A 27,085-nucleotide genomic window follows, 5' to 3' on the forward strand; every position below is an offset into this window, starting at 1 on the left:
TAACATGAGGTCAGACCGGAGTAGGTCAGACCCCTAATTCAATGTGACAGTCGTCCTTATGAGAGCGGTGTGAAGACAGACACACAGGGAGAATGCCACGTGATGACCAAAACAGAGACTGGACTGCTAGAGCTACAAGCCAAGGAATGCCAAGGATTGCCAGCAACCACCAGGAGCTCGGATGAGACCAGGAGGGAAGAGCTCTCCCCTATGGGTTTCAGAGGGAGCACGACCCTTCCACCCCCTTGACTGCGGACTTCTGGCCCCCTGTGTTGTCTCACAATACATTCCTGTTGTTTTAAGCCCCCGAGTTTGTGGCAATTTATTACAGCAGCTCTAGAAAACAAATACACCCCACTTGAGTGCACATCTGTTTCCAGCCTGGATCTTGACTGATAGCCAATGCCCAGAAGAAATCTGTGAGGCTCCCTTGGGGAAAGTCAAGAACTGGAAGAAATGGGGCCAATCTCTCAAGGAGACACGAGCACCCTCTAGGTATGCTTACTACTGAGCCCAAAGAACTAGCAGCTCTGTATGTCATCAGAGAATCAAGTAGCACTTAACCAGAGGGCCCTACTTGTTCCAAAGTTGCTAGTGGGGTTTCCAGACACGAAAATAAAGCCCTCTAGGGTTCAACTGTCCATCTCCAGAATATTCCAAGCAAGCGTACTCAGTGTCATCAGCAGAGGAGTTGGCTGTGAGGGCAGGGCTGAGGATGGAGGGTCAGAAACACAGAGGCTGGTGCCCTGGAGGAGGAGCATCCAATCAGCATGGTGGGCCAGGTCCAGGGCAGGAGGATGGACCCCAGGTCAGCCGCCTAGCAGCAACCAGGCAGATGTGGTCTCCTGAGCCAGGAAGGACCCCGCCAGCTGCCAGCCCCCTCCATCACCCTTCCTGAAAATAGATGGTCTTCTTGGACTTGGGATCCCTCAAGGGATGGTGGAGACATAGGTTGGTGGAGACATAGGAATCAGAGTGGGTCACCCTGGTTGTCCTGGGCCCCTCACACTTGTTACCACCCCATCTCCCATTTGAATCCTTGAGAATTCAGTAATGACTTTGGGGGTTACATGTGGCATAAACTCAACTCAAACATCTACTCACCTAAGTCACTGGAAATCCTATTTCAGGCATGGCTAGATCCAGGCAACCAAATGGCACCACGCCACCAGGATTCAGTCTTTTTGTTTGTTTCTGCATTTTTGTTTTTTTTTCCTCATCTCTCAGCAACATATTCTCCTGGGTAGGTTTCACTCTCAACAGATTCCCCCCTTCATCAGGACAAGATGAACACCAACATTTCCAGGCTCACGCCCTACCTGCTTAAAACCTAAATAGAGAGAGATTCCTCTTTCCCAGTAGTTCAAACTAAGGTACTGACACCCACTAGGGCCATGTGATCATCTTGAAATCACCACCACGTGTCAGATTACCCAGGCCTGGGCCACGTGTCCATTCTAGGGCAGGAGAAGATGACAGATGTGCAAAGCTATAATATAAACAAAAGGGTCCGGAAGGGGTCCACCTCCATGGCTTACGGGTCGGGTGATGGGGGACACGTTACATGGCTTTTGCAACATTAATGTCATTGATAAAATGGGGACAAATCTAGTGCTTATTTCACAGCATCTTGGCTATCTGAAGGTAAAGGGGTACTCATGACAAGTGTTCAGCCCCACACCGTCAACATCAGAGAGCTGTTCTTACAGCATCCTGCAAGTGGGAGGCTACCCATGGGCCATACACGTCAAATACAGGGGTCACATAAATAAGGATGAGAAAGGGCATTGTAGGCAAAGGTACCCAGTGATGGGGACAGACGGCCTCTGACACCTGACTGATTTCCCCTCCCTGGCTCTGGGGTCTTGTTAAGTCTTATTCTGGAGAATCGATCACAGTGAATTAGTGAAAAAGACCGACCTAAAGAAAAGTTGAAAGTAATGAGCCAAAACAAAACAATGACACTAACTTGAATAAGTCCTAAGGAGTACTTTTATTATTTATGTGTTTTATTTTAAATAGCGTCCAGTGAGAACCTACCACGTGCCAAATGCTACAGACACCGCAAAGATGAAACAAGGCTCAGGCTTTGGTCTCAAAGAGATCCCAACGAACATGACTGCCTAAAATTGACCAAAATGCCTTACATCAGTGTGTCCATTAATTTTATTATTTCATAACTAACTTTCCCATTTCTTTTTGCTTTTTATAATTATCAAATGGATACATGTTCACTCTGGAAAAGTCCTGTGCAGAAAAGTATAATATTGAAAATGGAATCCCCACCACCTCTCAGAATTCTGGCCCTTACATATACAATTAAGGAAATACATAATTAAGGAAGAAAAAAAGCCAAGTTAGTGGGTAGATGGCTCTCCAGTCTTTTTTTTTTTTTTTTAAGCATCATACTATACCATACTGTTCCACAGCTTGTTTTTTCTCTTAGAGGTTTATCTTGGGCGTCTTTACTATGTGCATATATGAAGGTCCACTTCCTTCTCTCCTTATAGTTGACATGCTGAAAATCCCTATAAATATCGTTTTATAAAGTAATACATCAAAACATAAAGAGAAAAAAATAACAGAAGGCTATAACGTGAAAAGTAAAATTCTACATCTTATCTCTCAACTCACAATCCAATCCCTGAGGTAGCTACATTTTTTGTAAACTCTTTGATTGAAGTATGTGATACACGTGGAGAAAAGTGCCCAGAGATTAAGCAGACAGGTCAGTGGGTTTGTGCAAGAAGAAGACACCTGCTCAACAGCACCCAGAACAAAAAGCAGAACATTACCAGTACCTCCAAAATGCCCGTTTAATATTGCCCATTTGTCTCCATTCCCTTTTAAATAACAAAAATTGGTATAGAACACTTGAAAGTAAAACAGACACAGAGTATAAAAAGTCAGAGTGTAATTGACTCAGAGTATAATGGAGAACTACAGTCTTATACCCCAGCCCTTCCCTTCTCCGGATTCCACGTCTTGGGGTCACCCACCCTCGCCTCTTTGAAGCTTCCTTAGTCTTCTGATTCTTACCACTGTGTAGACCCAGCCTAGGCCAACATGTCACATTACATGGGATGTGACAAATCCTGTTCGTAGAATGACATTAATTTAAACCCAAAGTGAGCCACTTGCTGTAATCAAGACAGTGTGTATTGTTGAAAAGTAAAAACAGAGCAAAGATTCCAGAAACACACGCACTTAATATGGCCCATTAAGACAGAGGTGCAAAAGCAACTCGAAGGAGAAAGGATAGTCTTTTCAACAAATGCTGCTGGAATATTCAAACTCTGTGTGCAAAAAAAAAAAAAAAAAAAGGTATCTCAATCGAAATTCTCATACCTTATACAAGATTAATCCAAAATGAATCATAGACTAAAATGTAAAACTATAAAACTTTTTGTTTCACGAAAACAGAAAGTCTGGGGGACCTAGGGTTAGGCAAAAAAGGTTTTTGACATGACCAAGAGCAAAAACTCTAATTTTTTAAAAAATAAGTTGGACTTCATCAAAATGAAAACATTTGCCCTGTGAATAACACTTTTAAGAGAATGAAAAGACAAGCTACAGTTTGCATTAAAATGTTTGCAAACTATGTATCCCACAAAGGATTTGTATCCAGCATATATAAAGAACCCTCAAACTCAACAATAGGAAAACAACCAATCCCAAAAGTGGACAAAAGACTTGAACAGATACTGAATCAAAGAATATATATGGATAACAAATAAGTCCATGAAAAGTTATTCATTGTCATCCATCATCCTAGTCATGCAAATTAAAATCACAGAGAAATACCACTCTTTTACCTGTTAGAATGGTTAAAATTAAATATACAACCTTAAGTGCTGACAAGGACACAGAGCAACCAGAATTCTCATACATTGCTGGTGGGAGTACAAAATGGTGCAGCCACTTTGGAAAACAGTTTGGCAATCTCTTAAAAGCTAAACCATGCACATACCATGAGACCCAATGATCCCACACCTAGGGATTTGCCCTCCAGAAACAAACATATGTTCATACAGACACGTGTACATAAATGTTCATAGATGCTCTATTTATAACTGCTTAAATATGGAAGCAATCCAACTTTCTTCAACAGGTGAATGACTTAACAATGTAGCTCATCCATACAATGAAACACTATTCAGAAAAAAAAGAACCAACTATTGATACATGCAGTAGGCAGGAGCTTACACAAATCACAAAGGCATTTTAAGTGAAAAAAAAGCTAGTCTCAAAAGGTTGCGTATTGTATGAATCCCTTTATAGGACCTTCTCAAAAAGATACAATTATAGAGAAGAAATCAGTGATTGCCAGGGGTTGGGGGGCATTTGGGAAGAAAGAAGGAGGACTATGAAGGGATAACACAAGAGAGATTTTGCGGGGGGTGGGGGGGGTGATTTGGATTGTTCTGCATCCTAAATGTGGTGGTGATTACGTGAACCTGTGCACGGTTAAAATGCAGAGACCATACATGTTCCCCGTAAAAGTTCACTTTACTGCATGATAATTCTTAAATTTTAAAGAGTGAACCCAAAGTTCTAGCTGATGGATAACTATTGTAAGCAACAGGTGATCTGAGCCAATTGTCACATGACATAGCAACTATATTTCATTAGTACTACGGTTTTTAAAAATATATTCTTAAGGAAAAAAATATATAGCTGCCAAGTGGGCTATGACATAATGCTGAGATGCCATCAATGTGAGACACATCCCAATTTCAGAGATGGTGAAGTGTGAAAACAGGCATGCCCAGAACCAATGAAATAAAGTATTTCTTTTAATGAAGAAACTATTGCTCAGTCATTTATGGAGAAGCATGCTAGTTAGGGTTTTCCTCTATGACTGCTCATGATCCCAAGGCCATCTTGGACAAAGTTACAGTCCCCTTGCAGATGCCCTTGCTTAAAACTTTTCTTCCTCTTTTCCCTGGACAGAGAATAGCAGTGGGAAGGGTAGCAAGTCGTATATTTAGAATGTCACTCACCCTTTTCTGAGACCTGACTCCAGCTGCCTGCTCCCTAGACAAAGAACAGGGAAGATGGTGAGAACTCCCATGGTCTGAAATGACATGAGGCCAAGCAGAGGGCCAAGCTCTGCTGTAAGCCTGAGGTTCTGTCCACCTGCACAGGGTGGCTGCCATGGCCTGGTGGTTGAGACCATCTGCTGCGGAAACAGTAAGACCTGGACCCTGTCTTGGCCTCTTCAGCATTGTGCAATCTCAGGCAAGTCACCTGGCCTCCCCAAACCTCCACTTCCTCAGCTAATTTTTTTTGGTTTTTTTTTAATTATGGTAAGAACAGTTCACAATTTGTTCAGAGATCTACCTTCTTAACAAATGCTTAGGGTACTATACAGAATTGTTGGAGATAGGGACAATGTTGTACAGCACATCTCTAGGGCTAACTCCTCTTGCTTAAATGAGACTTTATGCCTGTTGATTAATACATCTTCATTTCCCCCTCCCCCAGCTTCTGACAACTACCATCCACTCTTTGATTCTATGAATTTGACTATTTTAGATACTTCACTTAGGGAAATGGAAGTTCTTGCTTCCTGGGGACTGATGCAGGGATTAACACTGATGATTAACACATGAAAAGAGTGAAGGGAGGTGCTTGCTTCTACAAAACTCTTGCCAAAAAGCATTCCAGGGATAGACACAAAAGGCTGTAAATAGGGGTGATGGCTAATCTTATATGTCATCTTGGCTGGGCCACAGGGTGCCCAGAGATTTGGTCAGACATTGTTCTGGGTGTTTCTGGGAGGGTGTTTTTGGATGATATTTACATTTAAATGGACTCTGAGTAGAGTAGATCACCCTCCAGAATGTGGGTGGGCCTCATCTAATCAGTTGAAGGCCCAAATAGAACAAAAGGCTGCCCTCTCCAGAACCAGCCTCCTTCCTGAGTCTCCAGTATGTCACCCTCTCCATTCATGTGAGCCATTTCTTTGAAATAAATCTCTTCATATATATACAAGCATCTTATTGATTCTGTTTCTCTGGAGAACCCCGACTGACAGATAACATCTGTAAGCCAAAGAAGAGTTCTCTTTCACTTCCCCCCTTAGTAAAGGGGTATATTCGTAGTATATTAGTGATAATATATACTTAGTAGTCTATCAGTGACAATATGGAACAATATTTTCCCCAAAGAGTGCCTACAAAGAGAAAGTAAGATCTGTGCCTTACATAGTCTTGTCCACACTCTGTGCCCCCCTGTATAGGAAACACACACGGAAGAGAGAAAGAGGGCAAAGAGAAGCAAGAAGGTGGAGGTGTTGCATCTTGGCACAGGTAAGAGCTCCTTGAGGTCTGCAAACCCTAACTTCTTACAAATGCAAGGAAGCCAGTATGACCTCCCAGGCCACTCCTCGGCGAGGCAGCCCATCCAAGTCAGTGAAAACTAAAAGAAAGGGTATCCTTTTAGGAAGCCAGGGTCTGTTTCCTCACCTTGATTCTAGTCTAATCATCAAGGGCAATTCAGAAGAAATTGAATCCCTCTTCCATTTGGTACCCTTTCAATAACTGGTAGACTACCGTCCCAGCTCACGATTCTCCTCACCGGGCTTTGTTTAAAATCCCCAACTTCTCCAACCCTTGCCCATACAACATGGTTTCCAGTCCCCTCGCCACCCACCTTTCGAATATGGTAACAATTTGCTAATGTTCCTCTTAACACAAGGCCCCAGGAGCTCAAAGCATGGTCCAAATGTGGTCTGACTAGCCCAGAAGATGCAAAGATGCTTCTGCCTATACAAAGCTGTGCTTACAGAATTGACTTTTTAAACCTAAAACTAAGTTGGACACATGGATCGATGTTACATTTCACCCTTGAGATTGTGTCAGCTCATAACTGTTGAAGGAAAAAATGCCTGCGAAATTGGTCTGTGCCTCCATCAAGCTATGGATAAAGTAAGCCAGAAATGGACAGCACAATGGCTTGAGCCCCATAGCATTTCTGTCCTTATTTGATGCCACTGTTGAGACCATGAGCAAGATAATAAATTCTCCTTTTGAAAGCTTTCAATATTTTCTTTCTTCTTTTCTCCATTCAGTCTCAGAATGGTTGACCCTCAATCCTATTCTCCTAGTCTCCATATACACCTGTCATGGTCATCTCTCAGCTGAATCATATTTCATCTGTCAGTGTGTGACTGTGGCCAAGGCAAATAATCATGCCCTTTTCACAGCTGCGAATGGGCTGGAGTGGACCAGATGCATTCCAAATTCCCTTCTAATTTTATGGTCCTTTAGATCTGTGATATCTTAGGTCCCAGGATCTGTTTGACAAGCTCCTCCCACCCACCCACCCACCCCCCCAAATCTACTCACTGGTCAGAAATATCTGCTGCCCTCTTGGCTCCCACAAGGGTCCTTGAGCAGAATCTGACCAAGTTGTGGGTCAGAGCAGGAATTTTGTTTCCTCTCTTCTTTTTGGCTGTCTGAGAATAATCACAAGATATCATTTAGAGTGAGTGACTGGTTCTAGGCATACGAACATTCTAAAGAGAGCTGAGCCAGTGGATCTGTCTACTTAGAATACCAGCTTGAATCCAATCAGTAAAGTTTTTTGTTTTTTTTTTTAAGTTTGGGGAAGGTTGGCAGAATTTAATAATGCATCTTTGGGTCTTCATAATGACATATAGCTAGTTTGACTGGATATTTTACTTCTCAATAACCTAAGTTAAGTTATTTCATGGATGAAGCTCAAAGAGGCAAGCCTGCTATGAGACAAAGGACCTGATCTGAGCTCAGTGAATGTGCAGCCCTGGGCAAGTCACTTGAACTTCTGGTCCTACTTTCTTCATCTACAAAACAAGAGCCTCAGAGTAGACCGACCTCAAGGCCTCTTCCAGCCCCTGGTCTCACTGTTAACAGAATGAAGAGACAAGGGGCGCCTGGGTGGCTCAGTCATTAAGCATCTGCCTTCAGCTCAGGTCATGATCCCAGGGTCCTGGGATTGAGCCCCGCATCAGGCTCCCTGCTCAGCGGGAAGCCTGCTTCTCCCTCTCACACGCCCCCCGCTTCTGTTCCCTCTCTCGCTGTGTCTCTCTCTGTCAAATAAATAAATAAAATCTTAAAAAAAAAAAAAAAAGAGGGGCACCTGGGTGGCTCAGTGGTTAAGCGTCTGCCTTTGGCTCAGGTCATGATCCCAGGGTCCTGGGATCGAGTCCCACATCCGGCTCCCTGCTCAGCAGGAAGCCTGCTTCTCCCTCTCCCACTCCCCCTGCTTGTGTTCCTGCTCTCGCTATCTCTCTCTCTATCAAAAAAAAAAAAAAAAAAAAAGAATGAAGAGACAAGACACAAACCAGCAGAAAATATTTGTAAATCACCTACCTGAGGGAGAACTTGTATCCAAAATACATAAATATCTCTCAAAACTCAACAGAAATACAAACAACCCAATTCAAAATGTGTGAAACGTTTGAACAGACACTTTACCCAAAGAGATAGAAGGTAGCTAAATAAGCATGCGAGAAGACTTTTAACATCCTAAGGCAACAAGGAAATCAAAACCAAAGTGAGACATCACCATACACCTAACAGAATAGCTACAGTTAAAAAGGCTGAACCATACTAAGATTGGTGAAGATATGGAGCAACTGGAACTCTCATTCCCTGCTGGTAGAAGTGGAAAATGCTACAACCACCTTGGAAAACAATGCCACCGTTTCTTAAAAAGTTGAAACATGCACGTCGCTTTTGACCTGGCCATTCCATTCCTATGTACATCTCCAAGAGAAAGGAGAGCATGTGTCCACCCAAAGACTTGTACACAAATATTTAGAGCAGTTTTAGTAACAACCAAAAAAGTGGAAACAACCCAAAGGTCCACCAACTGGATGAATGGATAAACAAACTATGGCATACCCATGCAAGGGAAACTACCCAGGCATAAAAACAAGTCAACTATGGATTCATGCATCAACATGGATAAATCTCAAAAAATTATGCTGAATGAAAGAAGCTAGAAGTGCATACTGCATGATCTTTTTTTAATATAGTATTTTAGAAAGTGCAAGTTGATCTGCAGTGACCTAGTGACAGAAAGCAGATGGGTGATTGCTTGGGGACAGAGGGGAGCAGCTGGGGTACAGGGAGCAAGGGAGGGAGAAATTACAAAGGGATTTGAGGATACTTTGGGGAGTGATAATACATTTATTATCATGATGGTGGTGATAGTTTCGTGGAGATAGATGTCAAAGCATATCAAATTGTACACTTTAAGTATGTGTTTATTGTATAATAACTATGCTTCAGTAAAGCTGTTTATAAATGAAAATTTTTAAAAACTTTAAAGACTTCAGGAGGAATTAGAAATTCATACTACGAGGGGCGCCTGGGTGGCTCAGTCGTTAAGCGTCTGCCTTCGGCTCAGGTCATGGTCCCAGCGTCCTGGGATCGAGCCCCACATCGGTCTCCCTGCTCCACGGGAAGCCTGCTTCTCCCTCTCCCGCTCCCCCTGCTTGTGTTCCCTCTCTCACTGTGTCTCTCTCTGTCAAATAAATAAAATCTTAAAAAAAAAAAAAAAAGAAATTCATACTACGAAAATAAAAATCCACAGATTACTTCCTCGTTGCGAGGGATGAAATGGAATGCACCATGGAGCATCAGTCAGTCATCACCATCATGGAGTGGTAAATGTCAGCACATAGTTAGGCAGGTCGACCAGATATTATGTGTCTTATGATGGACACAGTAAGAATACCAAACCTCACCTATGAGGTGTACTAACAGAAATCCTTAACATGAAGACTGATGATGTTAAACCCTCAAATCCAATTCCAGGTATAGGGTACCAGGGATAAAGGAATAAGCCAAGGGACACCCTGAGGAAGCACCATCCAGAACGGGGGACATCTTTTGTTTAACTGGCCTGTTCTCATCAGCAGGCCAGTGTGGTGAGAAAAAGGGATGAGGTTAGATTGGGAGCTTTAGAAGACCTAACTCCAGATACAAAGTGTGGAGCTGGATTCTGGAAAGGGAACTGGGACCCAATTGTGGAAATCTGAATATAGCCCAAATACTAGAGAAGACAGAAAGGTATTGCCATGGGAAGGTGAAGATCATTAACCATAAAATGCAGGGTACAAGACATACATACATGGAAAGACAGAGCTTTGGCATTAATGGCAATTTTGGGGTGGTGGGAATTTTAAAATTTTTGTTTATCTGCATTTTATAATGATCTAAAATGCACATAACACTACTTTGAGGGCAGGAAGATTTTTTTTTTAATTAAATAAGAGCCTCAAGAATTATTTTCATGAGTGTGCTTCAATTTAAATGAGTTCCTGATTGGGACCTTGGATCAGAGTTGTTTTGTATCTGTCTACTGACCTGGGACATTGAACTTGATCCGAAATGGAGTAAAACCAGACCACAAAAGATGTATACTTGCTTCAAATGGCACATTTACTATTCTGGGGTAAACAAAGGTTGTATACTGCACATACACACACACACACACAGGGCACCTCATTCTCTCTGAGGTTGAGCAAGAAAACTGCCCAGCTTCTGTCCCCTGCTGGGATCATGGCATGCTGGACTCAGGGGATCCAAGAGCCCCTTATGTAACTTGGTACTTAGACCTGAGATAAAAATGTCGTTTTGGGGGGCATTTTCCAAGAAAAAAACTAAACCTCTCCCAGTAAAACTATGGTGGTAGTTCTCAAAGTGTGGTCCTCAGAAAAACAGCATCACCCAGGACTTAGAGATACGAAATCTCGGGCTGTACCGCAGACCTGCTGAATGGGAACCTGGGGGGCAGGGCCTGGTGATCTGTGTTGTAATGAGTCCTCCAGGTGATCTCACTGAAGTTGGAGAACCACTGAACTGTGCTGTCCTCTCCTCTCCCCTACTCAAGCTCTGTGCTGATAAACATTCCCACCAGAGAAGAACGGGCAGTGGAGTCACCTCGTAAGCCCTTAGATCTCACAGATTCCTAGGACTTACGGCAGCAAGTAATATGTGTATCACACTATATAAAAACCTATGGATGACAGATCAGATGCATATTTATGGTGCTGTTTATAGGTGATTTTATGCGTATTGAGAATAAGCCCGTGCTTTTTTTAAGTTGTTCACAAACCTTTAAAAAAAATATACTGTTCATCCACTTTAAAATGAGACTTTGGGTAGTAAAAATGCTAATGCCAACTGGTGGCTTTAAAAAAAAAAACCTAGAAGATTAAGAAATAAATTAAGAAGAGCGTACATCAGCGTTTCTCAATCTTGGCACTACTGACATCTAGGGCCAGATAATTCTTTGTTGCTGGGGGCTGTCCTGTGCATTGTGGGATGATTAGCAACGTCCTTGGCCTCTACTCGCTAGTGGCACTGCTCTCCTGTTCCCAGGCTGTGGCAACCAAAAATGTCTCTAAAGATGGCTGAATGCTCCCAGGGAAGCAAGATCACACCCCTATCCCACAGGTTGAAAACCATTGTTATACATAAAGGTTCACAGAGCTTGACTTTGATGTGATCAAAGATATCTCACTTACCCTCCTGATGTGAGCTGTTCCTAGAAACTCATCTCTACAAAGAGAGAACAACAGAATATCTCAGTTACTTGCATCTTTTAGAGAAGGAACTAGGGGGCTGGGGTGAAGGCATGGCCCTGCCTTCTTCCCTGCACCATGAACTCATCCCCTTATCCCTCTAAGCCCACCTGGAGCCAGTCCACCTGCTTCCTGAAGTTTTCCCAGCTACACCTTTCCCTATTGTCAGTCTGGTTTCCCCCCAGAATTGGAAGGGAACTAAGAAAGGGTGGTGTCCCAAAAGTCAAAGAAAAAGTGCTTTCCAGAAGGAATAATGAGCCAGCGTGGAGCGTCATAGAAGTAGAACAAGCGCAGGACAGAAAGGAAAGCATCATGTCTGGCATTTATAGGAAGCCATCAAAATGGCCATTGAGGAAGACACTGACAATTTGACACAGCGTTGGGTGTGGATGGCTGGTTTCAACAGTTTGAAGGATGAAAGACAAGGGAGGGAAGAGGGAACGTGAACAGGGGAGAGAAGTAGAGGGCAAGGATGGGGGAGGCCTTGCCGTCATGGCTCACAATCTACTCACCTTGCCCTCCTGGCACCCACTAGGGTCCTGGGTCCAAACCTCACCATGTTGTGTGTGAGCACATGCCTCTCCTCCTTCCAGCAATGAACCATCTGTACAGAGCAGCAACATGCCAGTGAGTCACAAGGACTGGCTTCCCCCCTTCTGAGCTGAGAGGAACTTAATACGCCATCACTGATTTACATATGATCTCAGGAGACTGAAAGAGCTATAAAGTAAACTCCGTGTCTGTCTCCTGTTCCAGAATTCCACAAGCCTCTTTATCTTGATGGGTTCCTTCCTGTGTGCTTCTTCAGGCAGACTTTGCATACAAACATATTTGCTATCAAGAAAGCACAATAAATCCTGCCCTACCACTGCAATGTACCCAAAAAAATCTCGTAAATTGGACCCAAATGTTCACTGCAGAAGAATTCAGAAAACTATGAGAGAAGAATGTCTCTAGTCAAAGGGGTTTGAACTGGAACCCAGAGTAATCACCAATCATCCTCCAGCTGTTTTGTCATCACTCTTATTTTCTTTATAGCACATAAGGAAGCATTTACTTGGGTTTTTTTGTCTGTCTTCCTGACTAAAATGTAGGCTTCATGAGAGGAAAGGCTTTTTCTGCCCTGATCAGCAGAGTATCTCTGAAGCCTAGAACTGTGTCTGGCATGTAGTATATAATCAATAAATGTTGATTTGGTGGATGGATGGATGGATGGATGGATGGATGGATGGATGGATGGATGAATGGATGGATAGGTGGGTGGTTGGATGGACAGATGGGTAGATGAATGGATGGATGGATGGATGGATGGATGGATGGATGGATGGATAGATGGTTGGGTGGGTGGATGGATGGGTGAATGGATGAATAGATAAATGGATGGATGGATGGATGGATGAGTGGATGGGTGGGTGGGTAGATGGTTGGATGGGTGGTAGATTGTTGGGTAGGTGGATAGATGGATAGATGGATGGGTGAATGAGTGGATGGATGAATAGATAAATGGGTAGGTGGGTGGTAAATGAGTAGGTAGATAGATGGATGAATGGGTGGATGGGATGGTTAGGGAGGTGGACTGATGAGTCCATCTGTCTCTATCTCTCAGGCCTAATTATGCAACCCTACCTAATAAAGGCCCACCACGGTTTCTATTGTAATCTAATTCCATCCTAACTGAATGGAGAGTCTTCAATTTAAACAAACAAAAAAATACATTGACTCACTTTTTTATCTTTTGTTCCACATGCCTCCTCACTAGGAAACAGGAAAGTGGATCCATTAGAATATTTCCTTCTTTTGATCAGTCACGAGTAATTCAGAATGTGAAGCTACCTTCTCAAATCTACAGAATTATTTAAACCTGAGGTTTCTTGGTGAGAAGAACTTTGCCCCAGATTCCCCCCGATTCTGTAAACCCTGGAGGAGAAGGGGGGTGGCTCAGACTCATTCTATTTCCATGCCCTGGCTTGGCATTACCTGGCTGTCAGGAAATGAGGGAATTATGGCCATTTCTAGAGGTTCCATCCAACAGAAGGGGAGAGGGCTCAGGTCCACCTCATGTCATGTGTATTCAATAAGGACATGCTCATTTTTGACACTGATGCATTTTGAGGGTTTACATAATGAATAGCCTAGTGTATACATAAATATCCTCCCGCTTTCTCTGTCCACAATGTAAATCATCTGAAAATGCCAAGCCAGCTAAGCCTTCTCGTACAAATGTTTTAAAAGCAAGCAATTCAAGAATTTGATCTGGCTAAAAACTTGGACTGGTCTCTAGTGACTAAAAGGGGGCTCTTCCTCTCAGCTCAGCCACAAAGTCTCAGCCTTCCTGCCTTCAAAGGCAGTTCTTCACCCACCGGTTCTACCAAATCCCTCCTGATTATCTGTACTTCCCACTTAGAGACTCAACATGTTCCTGCAAATCCAAACAGAAAGCCAGTAAGGCAGAACCTAGCTACCCATGCATCTGGTCCAACAGGACCATTCTGGTGGTTTGATCTGTCCTAGAGGGAAATGCAGAGAGGGCAAGTAATGACTTGGAGGAGTGAACAGCAGAACTTGGCAAAGTAACATGGAGTGAGCAGAGGTGATCTGCATTAGAGTCCCCAGGACCTCTTCCTCCTCAGCCACAGCTCCTCCTGCTGCCCTTCAGTTAGGGGCTAAACACTTCCTGACTCTTCCCATGAGAATGTAAGAGTGAACTCCCAATAACGCCACAATTATTCCTTTTAAATTCCTCTGCAGCATATCGTGCTGTACTTTTAAAGACTTAAAAAAGTCTAGACTACCTTTTGCCAAAGTTTTCTAGGGTTCCTGAAGTGCCATCATCCCAGTACTTCTAAAGAGGTGTGTTTACTCACCAGGGAGCCAAGGTCTTGACCTTCTTCCTCCAGACTGCAGAGTAGATGTTCTCCAAAGATGACTTGACTTTTCTTACCTCCAAGGGCACTGACCCATGGAACATGCTCTGCAGCTTTCTGAAGGCATTCAAGCCCCTTCCTCCTTGGAGGACTTTCCAGCATCCGTAGAAGTAACTGAAGATACCAAGAGGCCTTCCTTCCAGTATAAGAAAGGTGAGAAAGAATAAAGAGGGATTACATGGGGAAAATATCTTTTCTGGTATTTTTTAAATTGAGCTATTTCTAATACACAAGAAAGTATACAGACCTTCTGTGTCCAGCTCAGTGGAATTTTACGTGTCTGTACCCACGTAATCACTGCACAAATCAAGTTACAGAATGTTTCTAGCACCCAAGAGTGTTTCCTCCTACCTAGTCAATAGCTGTCCCCCAGAAGCAACCACCAATGATGTCTACCACCCATAGACAATTTTTACCTGTTGGGTTTCATAAAAATGAAATCATAGAGTGTACTTTGTGTGTGTGTGTTTTGCTTCTTTTGCTTACACGATTTCTTTATGAGTCAATTCCGCTTGTTGCATATGTCGATACTTTGTATTTTTTAAATTGAAATATAGTTAACACACAAGGCTACATTGGTTTCAGGTGTGCAACACAGCGATTCAATCTCTCTATACATTATGCTATGCTCACCAGAAGGGTAGCGACCATCCGACACCACATTATGCTATTCCAATGCCACTGACTGTATTTCCCTATGCTGTACCTTTCATCCCAATGACTTACTCCTTCGATAACTGGAAGCCTGGACCTCCCACTCTCCTCCACCCATCTTGCCTATCCCCCCATTCCCTCCTCTCGGGGCACCCACCAGTTTATTCCTTGTATTTATGCACCTGTTTCTGCTTTTTGTTTGTTCGTTCGTTTGTTCTGTTTTTTTTAGATTCCATATATAAGTGAAAGTACATGGTGTTTGTCTGTGACGTATTTCACTTAGCGTAACACCCTCTAGGTCCGTCCATGTTGTCACAAATGGCAAGAACTCATTCTTTTTATGGTTGAATAATATTCCATTGTATATATACACCACATCTTTATCCATTCATCTATGGATAGACACTTGGGCTACTTCCATATCTTGGCTATTGTAAATTAATGCTGCAATAAACATAGGGGTGCATATATATCTTTTTGAATTATTGTTTTCATATTCTTTGGGTACATACCCAGTAGTGGAATTACTGGATCTATGGTATTTAATTTTTTGAGGAACCTCCATACTCCTTTCCACAGTGGCTGCACCAGTTTTCATTCCCACCAACAGGGCACAAGAGTTCTTTTTTCTCCACATCCTCACCAACGCCTGTTGTTTCTTGTGTTTTGGATTTTTGCCATTCTGACAGGTGTGAGGTGATATCTCACTGTGGTTTTGATTTGCATTTCCCTGATGGTGAGTGATGCTGAGCATCTGTTCGCATGTCTATTGGCCATCTGGATGTCTTCTTTGGAAAAAATGTCTAGTAGTTTGTATTTTCGTTTTGTTTTGTTTTGCTGCAAGGTATTCCATTAAATGAGCATTTCACAGTATATTCCCTCCAGGGATATTTTCTATAGACCTGAAGTTGCATTTACTCATCTTGTCATCTGCCACATCCGTTCTGCTCTTAAATCCACCTACTGCTACTCCATTTATGTTTCATTTTTAGAATTCCCATTTGACTAATTTTTTAAAGATTTTATTTATTTATTTGTCAGAGAGAGAGCACAAGCAGGGGGAGTGGCAGGCAGAGGGCGAAGCAGACTCCCCGCTGAGCAAGGAGCCTGATGCAGGACTCAATCCCAGGACCCTGGAATCATGACCTGAGCCGAAGGGAGACGCTTAACCAACTGAGCCACCCAGGAGTCCCCCGTCTGACTATTTTTAAACAAAGATTCTAGTTTTCTGGTGCAATTTCTATGTTCTTGAGTTAATTAGAGTTGTTTTCAAGTCTTTGCCTGCTCATCCTAATATCTTAATGGAAACTACATTTCACATGCCCTGCATTACATGGATTTCATCTTGGCTTGCAGCTCAAAGCAATAAAATCCTAACCTGAACTGCTGAGCATCACCGCCAAGAGAATTTCCAACAGATCCTTCTAGTTCCTTCATAAATGATCTATGGGCTCCTTCAGAGGCAAAATGACCCACCAAGTTTTTTTAAATAAACCAATTCTTGGCAGGTTAATGCACTGGCTCTATTCTGTTTGAGAACATCCTGGCTGAGGTCATTCCCGGGCTCCCATGAAGCAGTTCCCAAATGAAATGGCTATAGTTTTGCAACAGCGGGTCAGAAAACATCAAAGTCAAAAATTGCTTCATGCCTGATTCCACCCCCCCTCTTTAAGCAGGGCTTTATGGCTTTAGATTCTCTGTCCTCTCAGCAAATGCTTCCAGTAAGAATCCCCCCTACCTGGTTCAAATCTTTCATTTGGATTTGGGTGTGATTCATGCATCTTGGTTTTCTAAAATAGAAAAAGACAATAGGTTATAAGATAGAAATTTTCCTGAAGTACAGCTTTTATTCTGTTGCTTCCTTGGTCCAAAGAACTCAGTGGCTCCTCACTGCCCATCCCAGCACCCACAGACCTCTCTTTCAGATTTGTATTTAATTAACATCTTATGCAAACCTACTGCTTCAGCTAGGCTAGCCTGCTCCCGAAACATCTCTAGTGTCACATGCTGGCTTACACCCCCACCCCCAATCAGGAGTTCTTCCTCTGCATATCCCCTGTAAAACTCCTTATCTGAAGTACACAGTGTCTCATTCATCTCTGAAATCCCGGTAAGTAACATAATGACCAGTAGACAGTGGGAACTCTAAATATGAAATCTCCACCATTATTTTGGGATGTGTAAATACCAACGTCATCTTATTCTTTACTGAAAATGACTCTAAGATCTCAAACTCTGAATTCCACCCTCCTCCCCTCAATCACTAGGTCATCAGTGGATCACATGTTAGAGGGAGGTTATGTTATAAAGCCAGTTCAAATTCCAAATATTAAGAATTGTCAAATTTACTATAAAGGCGTAAAACTACAATAAATCTTGTGTTCAAATGAAAAAAAAAAGAATTGTCAAATTTTCCCTCAAGAAATCCTACAAGTCACCCATAAAAAAGAATGTTGATCATTTTAAGTGTACTATGACTTCTTTTGGGAAGTTCAACACACCCAAAACAGCCAGCTTGTCCTGACATTGGACAAAGTGGCTGTTTCTCAGCTGGGAAACATGGGAGATGCTTGGCTTATGTTCAGAAGCCATGCTGCATGAAAAAGACATTTCCATTCATTTTTCATGTGTTGGTTTTGTCTTCTTGCCTCGGGATGCACAGTTGGTTTCCCACCAATGACCTGTTCAAATGATGAACTCCATTGGGGTCCCTTACTTCCCACCTCTCCAGTTCTGCCTCCCCTTCTTGAACCTGCTCTTCAACAACATGGGGATCCGGGACCAAGTTCTCAGCTTACTGGCTCCACCTCTGCTTTCCTTGTCTTTCTTTGAAACTTTTCCAATGGTCCTACCACTTCCCTCCTGTTACGTCCATTTTATCAATCTTCAAACCTGTGTTTTCATTGATTTTCTTTAATACTGTAATTTCTTCTTTCTTGGAACTTCCACAGCCCATCTGAGGGCTTCTACTATGGTACCTGGACAATTTTATTTTGCTCAAGTTGCAAATCATAGACTAGACTGCAAGTGCCTTGCGGGCAGGAGGTATACCCCGTCCCGTTCTGTACCACTCCCAGCATCTGGCATGGTGCCATGAACACACTAGGTGTTCTATGGTGTTTATGAAATGAATATGAATTAATGACATATTAGGAAGCATATATACCATGGATTCAGGATGGAGCAGAGATGCAGGGAGACCAATTGGCAGCTGAGTATTCTGTACATAAGGAGTTAAAGCCTTCAAAATAGAAATGGAGGGAGTGACAGATAGACACAAAGGGACATCTTTGGGGTTGGAAACAGGGTGCAAAAGAGGGCTCCAAGGTTTACAACCCAGGTGTCTAAGAGATTGAATTTACCATTTATAGAGTAGGGGCTATTTTTCCACGGGGAAGGGGAAGACCTGTGAGCTAAACATGTTGAGTCTGACGTGCTATGGACAGCCAAGTGAATATGTCTAGCATGAAGTCAGAAATAAGAATGAAGTTCTCAGGCAAGGGACCTAGATCTGACTGTGGATACGGGAATCCTCGGTTGAAAGTGAAATGGAGGAGACCCCCGAGAGAGAGTGTGGACACAAATGCAGGTGGACAAGGGCTCACTCTTGAGACATCCTTGGGACACACACACACACACACACACATACACGCACACACACACACATAACCAAGTAGCTTTTAAAATGTCTCATTCGGGCGCCTGGGTGGCTCAGATGGTTAAGCGTCTGCCTTCGGCTCAGGTCATGATCTCAGGGTCCTGGGATCGAGTCCTGCATCGGGCTCCCTGCTCCTTGGGAGCCTGCTTCTCCCTCTGCCTCTCTCTCTCTCTCTCTCTCTCATGAATAAATAAATAAAATCTTTAAAAATAAATAAATAAAATAAAATAAAATGTCTCATTCATCTCTGAATGTAGCCACCAGCCACATGGAGCTTTTAAAATTAAATAAAATTTAAAATTCAGTTCTTAAGTCATACCAGTCATATTTCAAGTGCTCAGTAGCCACATGTGGCTAGTGGATATCATACTGGACAGCACAGATAGATATAAAATTCCCATCTCTGCAGAAAGTTCTAACAGACAGCGCTGGTCTATACTGAAGGAAAAAAGAATGACAACTAGAACGAGAACTGCTGCACCACCCTAAGGATACACTAGGGTTGGTTTGCTAAGTGAATATGCTAAATCTTAGCTCCTTTGCTATTTGCAGCAAAAACTTACTTAAAAAAAAAAAAACCAACTTTTAATTATGTAAGTGACAGATGGCTCCATGTAGAAAAATATCAAAAAGTTGGAAAGCAGAAAGAAAAAATTAGAAACCCCACCCAACCTATCTACCCAGATCGAGCCATTGTTAACATTTTTGAGTCAATCTGTCCAGTCTGGCCTTTTTAAATATTTACATTTGAATAATAATGGAAATCATATTATACGTATAATTTTGTAAACCACCTTGTTCACCTGAAAGTATATCATTAACATTTTCCCAGTGATCAGCCATCTCTAACCTGGAGCAATTCCTAGAAGTATAAATGCTAGGACACAAATGTTTTAAAGACTTTTGTCACATCACACAATTTTATAGAAAAGTTTCATTAATTTTCACTCCCAGCAGTAAATGTCTGAAAATTCTGGTCATCCTCTGCCTTTTCTTAGCTTTTCCCAAGGTCATTTATTTTTTAAAAAGTTTTATTTAAATTCCAGTTAGTTAACATATTTGTTATTTGTTTTGGGTGTACAATATAGTGATTCAGCACTTCCATACAACCAAGGTCACACGATTGCTTTTTATCTTTGTCAGTCTTGTTTCAAACACTTTTTGTGATTGTTGGCCAATTACACTTATTTTATGTACTTTTTGTTCATGTACATACCTATTTTACTATTTGCCTATTATTTATAAAACTGCACTTCATATATAGAGAGACAGAGGTAGAGCTTTATAGCTATCTCCCCAAGTTTTTTTAGCTTGCTTCTGATATACAGAAAGTTTAAAATCTGTATACAATCAAATAATTGTCTTTTTCCTCTGATCGTTCTTCCTTTGCTTTTTCTGTTAGATTTACCCAGGTGCTCATCACTGTTTTTTTCTTCCAGTTCTTCCATAATTTCAATGTTTGGGAACAGTTATTTTGACACATGCTGTCCATGCTACCTCGCCATGTTCTTGAAGATGAATTAGAGAAAAATCATATTAAAACAGTATTTAGCCATTATTTGCCCAAGTAGTCTTCTTACCACTCATTTAAAACTCCTTTGAGTTTTAGGTGGTTGACTGACAAGTAGGCTACCAAGGGTTAGAAGAGATTTGAACAAGAAAAGAAATTTTAAGAATAACATGGAATCAATAAGGGTTACTGCAATATTAATCAGTCCTTTCTTCTAGTATGCACTGCACTGGATAGGAAAATTTTGTATATCCCATCCCTCTGCCAAGGCAGCTCACCTTCCTTCTATGGGGAATCACAAGAAGCAAGACCCAGCATGGCCTCAGGTATCCCTCAGAGATGAGCGAAGGGTGAAGGCAGCTGGGGGACTGAGGAAGGTCTGATGGGGGGCTATTACTGTGATCAGTCTTCTGATTCTGGAAAGAGAAAGGATGCAATACTTACACTCACTGCTTCCGAGTCTGACTCGGTTAAAGAAAAGGACATACCCTGCTTCCTTATTTACTCAGTGTCCCCTCCTGTCACCCTCATCTCTGACCTCCCCTGGAAAGTCAAAGAATCTCCCAAATGACCATAGGACAGGGGCTCAAGCTGAGCCCCCAAATCAATCCTTTTTTTTTTTTTTAAGATTTTATTTATTTATTTGACAGAGAAAGACACAGCGAGAGAGGGAACACAAACGGGGAGTGGGAGAGGGAGAAGCAGACTCCCCACCGAGCAGGGAGCCCGATGTGGGACTCGATCCCGGGACTCCAGGATCATGACCTGAGCCGAAGGCAGTCGCTTAACCAACTGAGCCACCCAGGCGCCCCCCAAATCAATCCTTTTGAACCCAACTTCCCATGGCTAGAATTTTATGTCCTATCGTTTGTTGGACAGTTGCTTTGTACCACAAATACAGTTCAGAGATTGTTCTGGGGCAAGGTATTTGTATCTTACATTGATAAATAACCCCATACTTTTGGGAAGATTTTCACACACATTCATGAAAAGGCTACTTGAACTAGATGTCCAAAATCCTGAAGTTGGGGTTGTTGAGTTATTGCTATAGGGGACTATAGAAGATCACTTAATTCTTGTTCCCTAGTCCCAGTTATGGCCCTAACCAGCTCCCTGATGTAGGTCCCATCACCTTCGAGGTCTTTGTATCCTCAACCTGGCCCAAGATTCTGTCCTGGCATCTTACTTTCACCTCACCAACACCCACCATCATTGTTGCTTGGTTTGAAGAAGATCATATCTGCTGAGAGCACAGGAATGCAAACCCAGACCACCCCTGAACAGCTGCATCCAAAGCAAGCAGATGAAGATTGGACGAATAAGCAGCACACATCACAGGGCACCCAATTACTCAGTCCCGTGCAAAATAAGGAACTGGTTAAGTTTGCATTTTCTTCTTTCTGACTATATCCATGTGTTGTGGAGACAGACTCAGGTAGTTCAATGGGTGTCTAGGGGAGAGCTTATTTTCACAGGGAATGAGGACATAGACAGTCAGGGAAAACCATTCATTCTGTTGTAGACAGGTAATGCATTTGACTTTCACTGTATTTTTAAAAACTCCTATTTGGAAATCATGAAAAACAAAAGAGATGGATAAATGGGTCGGTGACAGATAATCCTCCAATCATGTGAAACTTGCTTAAGTAACTAGTTCAGAATGGTTCTTACATCCTGAGAAAGGCGTAGTCAATCCCCTAAAAAATCACTTTATGTAAGTTACTGGGTGAGTACATACGCTGAGCCTCAGCCATCAGCCACAAGATCAATCCAATAAATGCACGGCTGCCCTTCTGCAGAGGATAGGATGCTCATATACTCTTACTTTGCTGAGGAGTAACCTGACAGGGGTCGTCCAGCTAAACCCACTAAGACAAGGTGCTTGTTAAGATGCTCAGTCACCATTCAACCCTTGCTTTATTTGATGTTTTTTATGAAAGGTACATTTAATTCATTTATCCTTGTTAAAGTGCATGAGCGTGTGTGTTTCCATATGGGCACCTGTAGAACTCTGGTTGACTCCAAAGGACAGTGGGGTTGTTGCATGAGGGCCCACCATGCCCAGGTAAGGAAAAACACAGCAAAACCATGAAATGCTTCCTTAGAACAGGCCTAGAAGCTCAAGAACTAAAAAATTATAACTAACAATCCACTCTCCTATCTTGAAAATAACAGAAACTCCAAGACTGGGTTACTCTTGCCCTACAGAACTTTCTACAGCATTTGTGTTTAAATAAAACATTCTTTTCTCTCTGTCTTCCCCAGTGGCTGGATAGATGGATGGATGCATGATGGGCAGAGAGATGACAGACTACAGACTACATAGAAGAGAGAGAGCGGGAGAGAGAACCAGCCTCTTTCTCATCCTCTCATCCCATATCTTCAAGTAAAAGCACTATTTGTTGGCCAATGAGTCATGGACGCTGAAATGGCCGCTGCTTCATAAGTTTCCACTTACCTTCCCCTTGGGTCCGGGAAGTATCTTCAGTCTAAAGAAGGAAAAGAAAAGACCCGAAAGAACTTGTTTTCCAAGGAAACAAGGCAGCACTGGGGTCGGTAGCTCCTGTCAGCTCTGGGGACTCCTTTTCTCTCAGGATCCCAATGGCAAGACGTGTCCAGATTTTGGCAAGCCCGTCTTCCCCTGGCTCTCCCTCGCTGAGCTCGTGGGAAAGAGCTCCTTCAAGGTGTGGTGTTGGGAGGGTGGGATCTGGGACAGGGAGCAATTGCCCAAGCAGGTGTATTGGGAGAGGAAACAGATCCAGTCGCCTCTGGAAGAAAAGTGAGCCTTTGCCCTGGGGGCCCCTTGGGGGAGCCGGTAACACCGCCCTCATTGGGGAACCCTCTTACCTCCAAGTAATGGTGAGGCCATTCCTGTCCCCTGAATCAAACCTGTACTGCCTCTCAACTGGAAGATTAAAAAAAGAAAGAAGGAAGAAGGAAATGAACCACGTCCTCCCTGCACCCCTCCAAAAGAAGGAATCTGAGTCAGAGGACTGTAAAAAAAAAAAAAAAAAAAAAATTGCCCACCTGAGGGAAATACTCCTGGAACTTGACATTCAGAAGAATGCCCCAAACAAGGTAAACTTACTGTTAAAGTTTAAAAAAATAACATCTGCAATATTTTTTTTTCAGTCTCCAGATGTTTTTTTCAGGTGAAGTACCTCCAAGTGTAAAGTAATGAGTACGACTGTTTATATGCTACAGAGTATCCAGAAAATCTGGAAATATAGGAGAAATCATGTGTTAATTGTACTTTTCCCAGGCGAACAATTGGACACTTTGGTGGTTGAATGAGCTAGTCATTACCTTTGCTTTTACCTTTCTCCCTGCCCTGCTTGATTATTCTTTTTTTAAGATTTTATTTATTTATTTGAGAAAGAGAGAGAGAGCACAAGCAGGAGGGGCAGAGGGAGAGGGAGAAGCAGGTTCCCCACTGAGCAGGGAGCCTGACACGGGGCTCGATCCCAGGACCCCGAGATCATGACCTGAGCCATGATTTTCGCTGGTGTTGGCTTTGTATGCCTGGGTCAGTAAGACCTTAGGAAACTTGAATCACCAACAAGCCATTGTTGTTTCTACTACTATGGGGCTACGTCATCCATGCATTGAATTTATGTGCATGTAATTTATGAGAAATCAATTTTGGTGGCTTGGCAAAAATAATAATAATAATAATAAAAGGAAGAAATAGCCGATGCATGCTGATAAAGCCTGTAGAAATACATTGTAGGTTATTTTAAGGGTTTTCCAGCATTCGAGAAAGAACTAGAAGGCATTGTTTAGGTGGCCAAACACAGAATTAGTGATGGGTGTGAAGACATCCTACAGAAGAAGCGGAATAAATTTCTAAAGAAGAGTCCGAGGGACTAGTCAAAGCAACTGCAGGATGCTATGGGGACACAAAACTGGTGCCCTGCCCTTCACGTGTGACATAAAGTAATCCCAAGGGCAAATCTTGACTCTGACTTTCTAACAGAATCCCCATGTAAGACGCATTCCACTGCACAAGCCCTAAAGAAATGGAATCCTTCTCGGATGCTGCACGTGTGTTTGTGAACTTAGGGAATTCATGGGTGCTCATGAGCAATGTCTCAAATGTCCTGAGAAGCAGCAGGATTTCCTCACAAAGAAGGAAAAGCAGATATAAATCCATTAGGAATTTGTTTTGAACCAGGATTCATGAAGTCCATTGCCTCTCACTCGGCAACAACTATTTTGAAGAAAAATGGACAGGTACGCCCACCCTTCACCTGAAATCCCTCAGTTTTAATGATATGTTTCTATTTGGCTCTGAATGTAGATCATGAAGATGTTTCAGAGCTTTGGACTTCTCACAACAGCTATACGCTAAATATATGCTGGATACTCATTCTCACTTGCTTCAGCCAAAAAAATAGAAATTTGATATTTAACGGGCGCCTGGGTGGCTCAGTCGGTTGAACGTCTGCCGGGGTCCTGGGATCAAGTCCCATATTGGGCTCCCTGCTCAGCAGGGAGCCTGCTTCTCCCTCTCCCTATGCCGCTCCCCCTTATTGTGCTTTCTCGCTCATACTCTCTCTCTCAAATAAGTAAAAATCTTTATTAAAAAAAAAAGAAATGTGACATTTAAGAAACATTCAAAACAGCATTTAAGAACCAGCATTGTTGGGCGCCTGGGTGGCTCAGATGGTTAAGCGTCTGCCTTCCGCTCAGGTCATGATCCCAGGGTCCTGGGATCGAGTCCCGCATCGGGCTCTCTGCTCCTTGGGAGCCTGCTTCTCCCTCTGCCTCTCTGTCTCTCATGAATGAATAAATAAAATCTTTAAAAAAAAAAAAAAAAGAACCAGCATTGTTGTTGTTTTAATGAGGGATAAAATCTGGGAATTTAAGACCAGCCTGGTCCAACACTACAGCCAAATGGAAAACCTGTGAATGCCTTGTTAACTCATTCATTCAATGGCTATTTCTGAGCATCTACTCAGTGCTATTTTCACAGCTCCTACAATGCCTTGGAGACTAGAAGCCCTCTCTATCACAGAAATTACACGGGGTGAAGATACATTCAGATTGCGAAGAATACTACTAGGGAAATAAACAAAGGGGATGCTACTTTAGAGAAGGGGAGGGGAGGACTTCTCGGAGGGGTGATATTTGAGAACTTCCTGAAGGCTGAGAAAAAGCCCAGAGCTGGGAAGGGAAGGACTGTTGCAGGCAGAGAAGCAAAGACCAGTGTGGCCAGAGCCCAAAGAGGGGACGGGGTGCAAGACGGGGATATCCATGATGGGTCCTCCCAGTGGAAGGTTTAACGCAGGGAGAGTTGTGATCCAATTGCACGTTTAAAAGCTCACTCTGGATGTTTTGTGGAGAAGGCATTGTAAGAGGCAAGACTGGAAACAGACAGACAGGCAGACAAATTAGGAAGCTAAGACAGTCGTCCAGGAGAGGGTTGGTGGAATATGGACCAGAGTGACAGTCACGCAGATGGGGAGAAGTAGTTTGATTCTAGATGTTCTTGCATCTCAGAACAAATCTGTGCCCTTTGACTGGGCTTTGCTCCCCGACTGCTCTTGGCATTTGAACATGGTTCTCATTATGAATCTACTAAGCTCAATACCGTGCCTCCCATTTATACCAAGCGTTCCATTAGAAAAAGTGGGTCAATAGTATCTTATCTGATTCTCATAACATCTGTATGAGGCAGAAAAGTCAAACATTAGTCCTACCTAAAGAGGTTAAAAGTCACACAACCAGAAAGCATCTCGCCTAGCCACTCTGATTTCGAATCTAAGTTTCTCCCCTCCCCAAAGAATATCCTGCCTATCCATACAAAACAAATAAACAGGTCTTGCATGGCACTGTGACAAGGTAGCCCCCATATTGATGAGGAGTGTGGAGTCCAAGGCCAGAGTAAGTTAGGGAAACATCCCAATATGTTCTGACTGTATGTGGCTGGATGTACCAGATACACATACAAACCTATTGGGTACGGATATGTAGGCTTTCACAAGACCAGGGGAAGTGACCAGAAGGGGGCTTGTCTAAATTCTGGAAGATGGTCATAGGGGATGGGAAGGTAGATGGAGCTTGGCAGGATACAGAGAATATTAGAACTGAAAGGGAATCTAAGGACAAAGCAATGCTATTTCATAGATGAGCCACAGAAGGTCCAAAGAGGGAAAAAAGAAAATGCTGAGATCAATCTGTTGAGTGGATGAAAGGTAAGTGGGTGGGCTGGAAAAAACAGCAGGATGAAAAGCCATTGAAAAAATAATTCTGTCTAAATCTGTAAGAGAAAGAGGGAGACTAGAAGAAAATGAGGTGAGGAATAGATCAGAGAAAGAAGGAAGGGCAGGAAAATGGCACTCACTGTGGGTGACAGTCACTGTGTCCATACTAATACCCGTAGGCAGACACCCTATTCTTCGGTGAGGGTCAGGAGCTTCCCGTGGATGCCCACTTCTGGGCGTCACCCTCTGAAACCAGAGTCTCCGCCTCTTGCGCTCTCGGGCAGCCCCTGGTTTCTGCTTCTTGTCCACTCCTTTGATGGAATGATTTGTATCCTGAGCCACATCAGTCAGCTTTTTGCCTCGGATCCTTTCCTTGAACTTCCTGTCCTTATCATTGGTCTTTCCCTTCCGCCTGGTAATTCTGGAAAGGTAGAAATTTGCAGGAAATATTTGAATGAGGGGCTCCCCATTGGCTGCCAAATAAGGTCAAAATGTCGGGCACCAGGGTGGCTCAGTCGGTGAAGCGTCCGCCTTCGGCTCAGGTCATGATCC

The 27,085-nt window shown here is 42.9% G+C and overlaps 2 long non-coding RNA genes across 2 annotated transcripts in view; one reads left to right on the forward strand and one right to left on the reverse strand.

Annotated features, from left to right (window-relative positions):
• Nucleotides 1-27,085, forward strand: part of LOC145717426 (uncharacterized) — a 167,745-nt gene that overhangs the window by 63,059 nt on the left and 77,601 nt on the right. The window lies entirely within an intron of this gene.
• On the reverse strand, nucleotides 1,975-12,179 carry LOC145717425 (uncharacterized). The gene is made up of 5 exons (XR_014140623.1): nucleotides 12,094-12,179; nucleotides 11,525-11,558; nucleotides 7,353-7,462; nucleotides 5,004-5,037; nucleotides 1,975-2,528 (listed from the first exon to the last, which is right to left on the reverse strand). It is a non-coding gene; the product is annotated as an uncharacterized LOC145717425 (long non-coding RNA).

The sequence above is a fragment of the Leptonychotes weddellii genome, chromosome 15, assembly GCF_054177405.1.
Source record: "Leptonychotes weddellii isolate Sample4059 chromosome 15, ASM5417740v2, whole genome shotgun sequence".
Taxonomy (NCBI): domain Eukaryota; kingdom Metazoa; phylum Chordata; class Mammalia; order Carnivora; family Phocidae; genus Leptonychotes; species Leptonychotes weddellii.